We start from the raw sequence: 9,392 nt of genomic DNA, 5'->3' as shown, positions 1-9,392 counted from the left end.
TAGCTTATCAAAATAACATTAAATCATAAAAATTAAATAATTAAACGCTCGGAAGAATAAAAACATTTGTTTCTTGGCTTATTGTCGATTCTAGTTTGCCCACAATAACACCTACAATTTAACCCATGTTATAAATTATTCTACGCTCCTATTATAAATGTATTTTAATTATAACTAAAGAATATTAGACTTAGGTAATAGGTGTAATGTATAAAAAATAAATTTTATATTTTTCTTTTAATTTTTGTACACGCAAGGAACATTTATTTTAATTATGTTTTTTTTGTACTTAAAATTATTTTTTTCATCTCTGTGATTACTGTTTTTTTTTTTGTTGAAAAGAACATTATCCATTACAGTACCCTGAGGATGACTTAATATGAGCCGAAATGTCGACATTTAAGTAAACAGGTTTCTGTTTTATTTCTGACCCCACCCAACAACCCTCCGCAATATAAAGATATACAAATATACATCCAAAAATTTTAGAGATACGCCGTTTTGGCTTACGCTGGTAGTATTGCAAAGTTGTATCAAATTATTGTGCTGGTCGCTTTTGCTTACGCTATGATAAATAATTAATTTTATTTTACTAGAAGTTGGTGCAATAGTATGAACTTATTTAATGTATAATTCTGGTACAACGGCCTGAGTTGAAACTATAGAATATCCCGCCCCCGGCTGGCGCTCGTACCATTTTAAGCGACACCGAGGCTGCCTGCCATCATGCTACCTCTGGCTCTAATACTCCCTCCTGCTGCAGACGGGCCACACGCTGTTTACGAGGACCCGATCCGGGCACCCCAGGGAATATTCTAGCTCGAGACATACCAAAGGAATTTTAAATATTGTTCATTAAATTTAACGGTGCTGTTTGGTTATGTGAGAGTTTCACTTGAGCTTAGCAGTATAAAAAGAAATTTAACAAAAAAAAGTCCTCCTCTCGTCCTCTTAGGTGACCCTAGAAGTTTTAAGTTCGGAATTTTTTTAGCATTTCCTTCTTTAAACATTACCATATTAGTCAGGACCATAATGTCAAAAATAATGTTGATATTTACATAGGAGGGATCATTCTTCCTTTCGTAGCTTCCGCGAGAAATTTAGGTTTACAAAACTGTTGAACAAAAAGGCCTTTTTAGCACTAGAATTAATTTTTATTTAGAGACACTCACTTAATTTAAAATTAAAAAAGCTACTCTGTGATTCTCTTATTTTTAGTCATTATGCTTACTACGATTTTATATATACGCCTTGTTTGCGGTAATTAGAACAACAAAGAATTCAGATAATGCAAAACGTGAGTAAAGTTATTCCAAGAAACAAAATTGAGAGAAATGAACAGAAGCAAAGAATAACTTTTTTGCCCAAATTTAAAAGTGCTCTATTTAAAAGGTCAATTATATTTAATGCTATTAAACTCTACAACCATATTCCTAACCACTTTATAATTCTAAATTTTAATAAATTCAAATTTAAATTTCGTTCTTTCCTCTTTGAAGCGCCTCATAAAAAATTTTAAGTTTCATGTTTTATTGCACCAATGATCTGTGTATTTTTAGTCTAAGTTTGCGGCACGCCCCCTTCCCTTTACCTGTGCAAGGAACTTAAGCATTTAATTGGGGCAATATACCCCTTTTTGTATTTCTATTATTCTGTTATGCTATCTATTTTTAATGGTTAAGTAAGAGTAGCCCTAGGGCTAGACTTCGCCATTATTTTCTATGTATGATTAACTTCGTATGTATGTATTTGTTTATTTTTGGATTTAAATAAAAAGACTGAATATTATTATTATTATTATTATTTGTAGGCAATTTGGCAAAATAACGATTTAAATTATGAAATCCGAATGTTTTTCTTACAGTTGTTATGGCTATGTGTTTATCGGTATTCGCGGAAAATGCCAAGGCGTCAACATCTCGGCTGAGCTTTGAGAGAAAACCGTCTCGACCGTTTTAATTGGAAATATTGAGTTGTTCTTTGTATTTCACTATAGTTGGTAGTTGAAATAATTTTACAACCGTCTATTCGCTCCGCAAGTTGTTATACCTACTTAAATTTATCATTCCGTCTTATATATACAGTGCTTTTCTTTGAAGTTCCCCCCCCATTTATTTTTTGAACGGGTCAAAAAAAATTTTTGAAACTTGGCATAAGTAAATTGGTCTATATATACTATTTTTCACTGTAAACTAGGTAGTTGTAAATTCCAAGATGGCGGCTGGGCGACATCTTGAGAAAAAAATTTAAATAGAAAGAGGGGTCGTGTGGTACCTCATTTTAAAGGTCTCAATGAGTACTTTATAACCCTGAAATATTAGACCCATATCTTAACTCGTTTCAAAATGGCGGCCTAATAAAAAAGTATTTTTTTTTATTTTAACGTTTTACATTTTTATGATTTTTGAATAGGTAAAAATCAGTGTACGAAAATAAATGCGTCACTATTTTATTTTGACATAAAAACGACAGTTCTAAATGTCAAAATAACACATAAGCGCCATCTTGAATAAATGCATTAAATAGAAATCTTGTGTTACCTCATTTAAAAGGTTTTATTGAGTACTTTTAATATTTATTACATGGACTCGGTGGACTCCGTTTTGACCTGTCTAAAAGTAACAGCCAAAAAAATACACTGTTGCCATTTTATTATTGTTTTTAATAATAATATACAAATAATTTATAATTTTTAAATTTTGGATTTAAAGATTAACTTTTTGGTTTATAAAGACTTACTGAACCGCCCTCGTATGTCACATTTCACGTTAAAGATTATTGAACATTATTTAGACATTCCAAAAACCAAATAGCTATTAAAAAAACTCGAAAAAAATGTTTAAGATATTTTTCCTTAACCGGTAAATTACTCTTGTATCGGTCATTGTTAGATATTGTTTAGTGTGTTTGGCAGTTTGAATTTATTGTTTTTTTCAAAATGGTTAATTCTCGTCCATTGGAGGAAAAAGTAGAAGCAATTTTTATTTATGGAGCAACGCGTAATTTTTATGAGACTGAAAGGGTTTTCAACGAACGTTTTCCTGATCGTCCTATTTGCCGTAAATATTTAAGGGAACTTGTAAATAAATTTACAACTACTGGTACTGTCCAGGATAAAAAACGCCCAGGCCATATGACTATTTCAGAAGAAAAACGTCCTTTCAAATCAAAATCTTTAAATCCAAAATTCAAAAATTATAAATTATTTGTATATTATTATTAAAAACGTATAAACGTAAAACGTAAAAATATATACAGGGTGTCAATTTGAAAACTTCCCACCCCTATTATCTCGAAACGGGTTAGGTTTTTATAAAATCGCTAGGACAAGTCGATTTTATTTTCGAGGGGGAACAATTTTTATGCAGAAATCACTTCGCCTCTTTCAACCCCCTACCCCCCAGAACCTCCCTCTCAAAAATCTTAAATGGCAATAGGGGTTAAGTGATACCTCATTTGAAAGAACTTTTTATTCTCTACATTTTGGCACCTTATTTTTTAAATTTGAGTGCTGCGTTGCCAAGTTAGGGTTATTTAAACATTGTTAAATTACTTATTATTAAACATTATTCCTGTAAGTGTTTTAAATACGTTGAAGCAATGATTTCTATTGGAACGTGTTTGACCATAAAGCGAACCGGTGCATTTCTCACTGAAAGTGTTTATCAATCCGACAAATTCTTTTGGTCATGAAAGATAAACATTTAATTTTTGTTCTTTTTTGTTTATTTTCGTTTGCAATGGAATTCGTTTCAATACAATTCGATAATATGATCCGAAATTTAAAATAGTATTTAGTGAACTTTCCTACTAGTCAATGTCACTAGGTATTTAAATCAGTTAAAATTTATTTCGATAATTTGTGTGTTATTGTTAGTTACTATGGTATACACGCTTAGGCAAAGAATTGAAATGATTTTTATTTTTTATGGCGAGCAAGGAAGATGTGCAAGAAGAACGGCAGAAGTTTTTAATAATAGAAATCCTAATTGTAATGTAAGTCACAGATACATTTTGGACGTAGTAGCTAAATTTAATGAAACGGGTTCAGTTAGAAACAAAAAAAGGGCAAGTCGGCGTGTTTTAAACGAAGATGCTCAAGTAGAGATTTTGGGAACATTCGTTGCAGAACCCACCAATTCTCTTCGTACAGTAGCACGTCTAACTGGAATGTCACATGAAACTGTACGACGAGCATTACAGTTACATAAATATCATCCGTACAAGATGCAAATTTTACAGGAACTTCATGAGGACGATTTTGATAGGAGAATAGAGTTTTGCGAAATTATGTCCAACTTAATAAACACTCGTGCAATTGTGGTAAGCAACATTTGCTTCAGTGATGAATGTACCTTTTTCCTAAACGGCCATGTCAATAGACAGAATTGTCGATACTGGAGTGAGGACAATCCCCACATTTTCAGAGAGGGTGCTACACAGCGGCCACAAAAAATTAATGTTTGGGCCGGTATTCTTGGAAATGCTGTTATAGGACCGTTGTTTATTGAACAAAACTTAACTGGAGAGCTCTACTTACACCTACTTGAAGATGTAATTGATCCTTTGATAACAACTTAACTGGAAAATCAAGTTGGTAACATTTTGCAAGAAAACGAACTACACTTTCAGCAAGATGGAGCTACGCCGCATTATTTTCGGCCAGTGCGGGAGTGGTTGAATAACAGATTCCCTAACCAATGGATTGGTAGAAGGGGACCGATAGAATAGCCTGCTAGGTCACCAGACTTAACGCCGTTAGATTTTTTTTTATGGGGGCACATAAAGTCGGTTGTTTACAAAACTCAGCCTGATGATATCGAAGATTTAAAAAGAAGAATTACAGAGGCAAGTAGGGCTATTCCAGAAGAGGTATTTCAGAATGTTCGGGAAGAATTTGAGAATAGACTTTATTTTTGTTTGGAGAACAATGGAGAACACTTTGAGCACCTCTTAAAGTAGATGTGTTAATAAAATAAATTTTAGGCGTGCTTTTGTAAAGACCATAATTGTAACGGCTATGCAAATGTTTAGTAAAAATAATATTAACCTAAATAACATGTTTGAATGCAAATCATAGCTTTAACGTAATTAAAACACTTACAGGAATAATGTTTAATAATAAGTAATTTAACAATGTTTAAATAACCCTAACTTGGCAACGCAGAACTCAAATTTAAAAAATAAGGTGCCAAAATGTAGAGAATAAAAAGTTCTTTCAAATGAGGTATCACTCAACCCCTATTGCCATTTAAGATTTTTGAGAGGGAGGTTCTGGGGGGTAGGGGGTTGAAAGAGGCGAAGTGATTTCTGCATAAAAATTGTTTCCCCTCGAAAATAAAATCGACGTGTCCTAGCGATTTTATGAAAACCTAACCCGTTTCGAGATAATAGGGGTGGGAAGTTTTCAAATTGACACCCTGTATATATAGATATATATATATATATATATATATATATATATATATATATATATATATATATATATATCTCATTTAATATTAAATAAAACATTCTGACCAAAATTTATTGTTTTAATTGTCTGAGAGATTTACCCAAAATGCCGTACAAACTTCAGAAGTGAGATGTAAAAAAGAAAGGTGGCAATTTTAGTAGTGTACGCGGTTCGCGGCGGTTATGTGACAAGTTTTGTTTGTGTTGGCGATTGGCATTTTTTTTATTCCGTGGAGTAGTCACGTCAGTTGTGTTGGGAAAATAAACAAAACAAGCATTGGTGCGTATTGGTTGCGTTTGTTTTTCCTAAGTCGTCACCTCAAGTGGAGTTGAAGAAAAATGTCGGCGCAAGATTTTACGGTAAATGAGTTGAAGGAGTTTTTGAAGCTCCGTAATTTACCAGTAACCGGCAGTAAGGCTGAACTTATAGACAGGCTGGACAAAGTGTCCGAAAGCATTTGGGAAGATTTGGTCAGCGAAAGACATCAAAGACAGGTCGATGTTGCTGCGTCTAGATTGGCTCAACATGAACTAGAAATGTTGAAACGTGAGCAACAATTGGTGAGGAGGGAAATTGAACTTCTACGACGAAAACAAAAGTTGTTAAATTGATGAATTGAATTAATTAAGGTGATTTTGATGGCTTCAATGATTTTGGAAAATGGGAGCAGCAGGTACAACTTCTGCGGGCATCTTATCAATTGGATGATAACCCAGTCAGAGTTTTAATTAGCTCTAAACTGAAAGGTCGGGCTTTGTCTTGATTCCATTCAAAGCCAGCTCACATAACAATGGATATCATCACTTTGTTAGATAACATGCAACACATGTTTATGCACCGTCCCAGTAAATTGTTAATGAGGAAAGATTTTGAAAATAGACATTGGAGAACAGGTGAACGATTCACGGATTATTACCATGACAAGGTAATTTTGGGAAATGAGCTGCCGATTGAAGAGGAAGAATTGATAGACTATATCATTGATGGGATTTCGGATCGACAATTACGAGATCAGGCTCGTATTCAACATTTTCGTTCAGGAGCAGATTTGTTAGAAGCTTTTGAAAAAATCACATTTGATTACAAGAAACCAAATGAACGGGAACACTGTAACACCTACAATTTAACAATTAAAAAAAATTTAACACCTACAATTTAAAGTACACATTAAGTGCTATATTAGATTCTACATTATTCTTCATCACAGTCACACTGTGTCGGAGGAATAACAAATTAATTCAAGCATTGATAGAAAGTTTGTTGAATAGCTTAGGTGCATGTATTTTGACTATTTAAAGATTAAAGATGGTGGGCCGAGTAAAGTTGATTTTGAAATGAAAATTGTGTTGAAACACGATCAGCCCATATGTTTTAGGCCTAGACGTTTATCGTATTCTGATAAAGAAAAATTACAGTTAATTTTGAATGACGTTTTAAATCGCGGTATCATAAGACCGAGTGAATCACCGTATGCCAGCCCTATAGTTTTAGTGGGGAAAAAGAATGGTGAAACTAGATTATGTATTGATTATCGCGAATTGAATAAAATCACAATTAAAGATAATTTTCTAAGCCCGTTGATTGACGATAATATTGATTTATTAAGGAATAAAAGATATTTCACCTCTCTTGATTTGAAAGACGGTTATTATAATGTGAGGATAGCCGAAGAATCTGTCAAATTTACATCCTTTGTGACTCAAAAAACAAGTCAATCCGCGAATATCACGTTTGGCTATGTTTTTGCAAGATTACGATTATGAAATATGTCATCGTCCGGGAAAACGCATGAGTCATGTTGATGCGTTAAGTCGATGTCATAGCGTTTTAGTTATTGAAGCTAACACTTTTAAGCAAATTCTTTCAATTTGTCAGAATCGTGATTTAGAGATAGGGAAAATCTGTAATGAATTAGAGAACGCGGAATCTAAATTCTTTGAGTTAAGAGATGGTCTTGTATATAGAAAAAATAAAAATAAAGAATTGCTTTTCTATGTTCCTCAGTCTATGGAAAACAATGTAATTAGAACCTGTCATGACGATCTAGGGCATGTTGGATATAAAAAGGAGGTAGATAGTATTTTAAAAGTATATTGGTTTTCGAAACTGCGCGAGAAAATAAAAGAGTATATTGCTAATTGTTTATGTTGCATTGAATTTTCTCCTGTTAGCGGAAAGCCCGAAGGACTTTTGCATAGTATCGATAAGGAAAAGTTACCTTTTCAGACTTTGCATATCGATCATCTTGGTCCGTTAGAAAAAACATCAAAGGGTTTTAAGCATTTATTTGTTATAGTGGACGCGTTTACAAAATTCTTAAAACTATATCCATGCAAATCGACTAAATCAGAAGAATGTGTGAAGCATTTGACGGATTATTTTAGGGCTTATAGTAAACCTCGGCGTATTATATCTGACCGTGGTACAGCTTTTACCTCTATTCTGTTTACAGATTTTTTAAATTCAAAAGAAGTTGATCATGTTTTGATAGCTGTAGGTACGCCGCGCGCGAACGGCCAGGTTGAGAGGTTCAATAAAACCATAACCCCAATGATCGCGAAATTATGTGAATTTGCCAGAAAATTGGGTATCTCGAGTGACAAATGATACACCAAGTGGATTGTTATTTGAAATCGATCAATTAGGTAAAACAAATGATTGTATTAAAATAAATTTAGAGGATAACTGTGAGAAAGTGCGAAATTTAGAGCTAATTCGGGAAGAAGCATATCAAACCATAGTGAAAGTGCAAAAGTATAACGAGACTAGTTATAACAAAAAGCGTAAAGAAGCTTCAGTATATGATGTGGGGGATTACATAATGATTACGAATGTTGATACTACTGCGGGGGTCAATAAAAAATTTATTCCAAAATTTAAAGGCCCTTATAGAGTTAAGAAAATATTAGATTGTGACAGATATGTGATGGCAAGATGGACAAGATGTTGAAGGCTTTCAAGTTACTCAACTTCCTTATAACAGGGTGGTCACACCCGATAACATGAAACCATATATCTGTTAATTATTCCAGAATAATTGAGAAGCTTACATTCTTAGATTCTAGTAAAGTTAGTTTAGTTATATTTTTTTTAGTAGATTTAGTTTTTTTAATTTTGAGAAGTCAGTTTGGCTAATTTGTAGGCAATTTGGCAAAATAACGATTTAAATTATGAAGTCCGAATGTTTTTCTATATATATATATATATTGTACTTCCAAAATTTATTGTTTTAATTGTCTGAGAAATTTACCCAAAATGCCCTACATATTATTATTATTATTATTATTATTATTATTATTATTATTATTATTATTATTATTATTATTATTATTATTATTATTATTATTATTATTGTTATTATTATTACTTCAAATACTATATAGATCTCAGTGAGTTCAGAACCTTCTTGGTTGATGCTGGTCAATATTAGTTATCGTTCACCGGTTACTATGCAAATAAAGAAATTAGAGGGTGTTATATTTCACAGTTACTCCTCTGATGACAACTGCCCTATTGCGTATGCTTCGCTCACTTTATCTGAAGCCGAAAAGCCTCATAGTCAGTTAGATAAAGAGGGTGCAGCTATAATTTTCTGTTTAAGAAAATTTAATGATTACAATGCTTGTTTGATTATCATAATACACCTCATTCTGTTACCGGAGTTAGTTATGTAAAAAAAATTTTTTTTAACAAGTATATATTTCTAAAGAAAAACATAATTTGATTTTGCATGAGAACTCAAAACAGTGCATATAGTTCTAGCCTCCAGAATTGTAGAATATTAATTATTTTTAAACTCTAAAATTTTTACTATAAATAATATGTTATTAATTCTACTTCAAAAAAACAAAATCGTCATCTATTTTACCAAAATCAAAATTTTTAAGTAATAATAACCTAAAAATTATCATATTTTTTAGGTTATTATATTTATTAG

The sequence above is a fragment of the Anthonomus grandis genome, chromosome 16 (assembly GCF_022605725.1).
Source record: "Anthonomus grandis grandis chromosome 16, icAntGran1.3, whole genome shotgun sequence".
Taxonomy (NCBI): domain Eukaryota; kingdom Metazoa; phylum Arthropoda; class Insecta; order Coleoptera; family Curculionidae; genus Anthonomus; species Anthonomus grandis.
Note: the sequence above shows the minus strand (reverse complement) of the source record.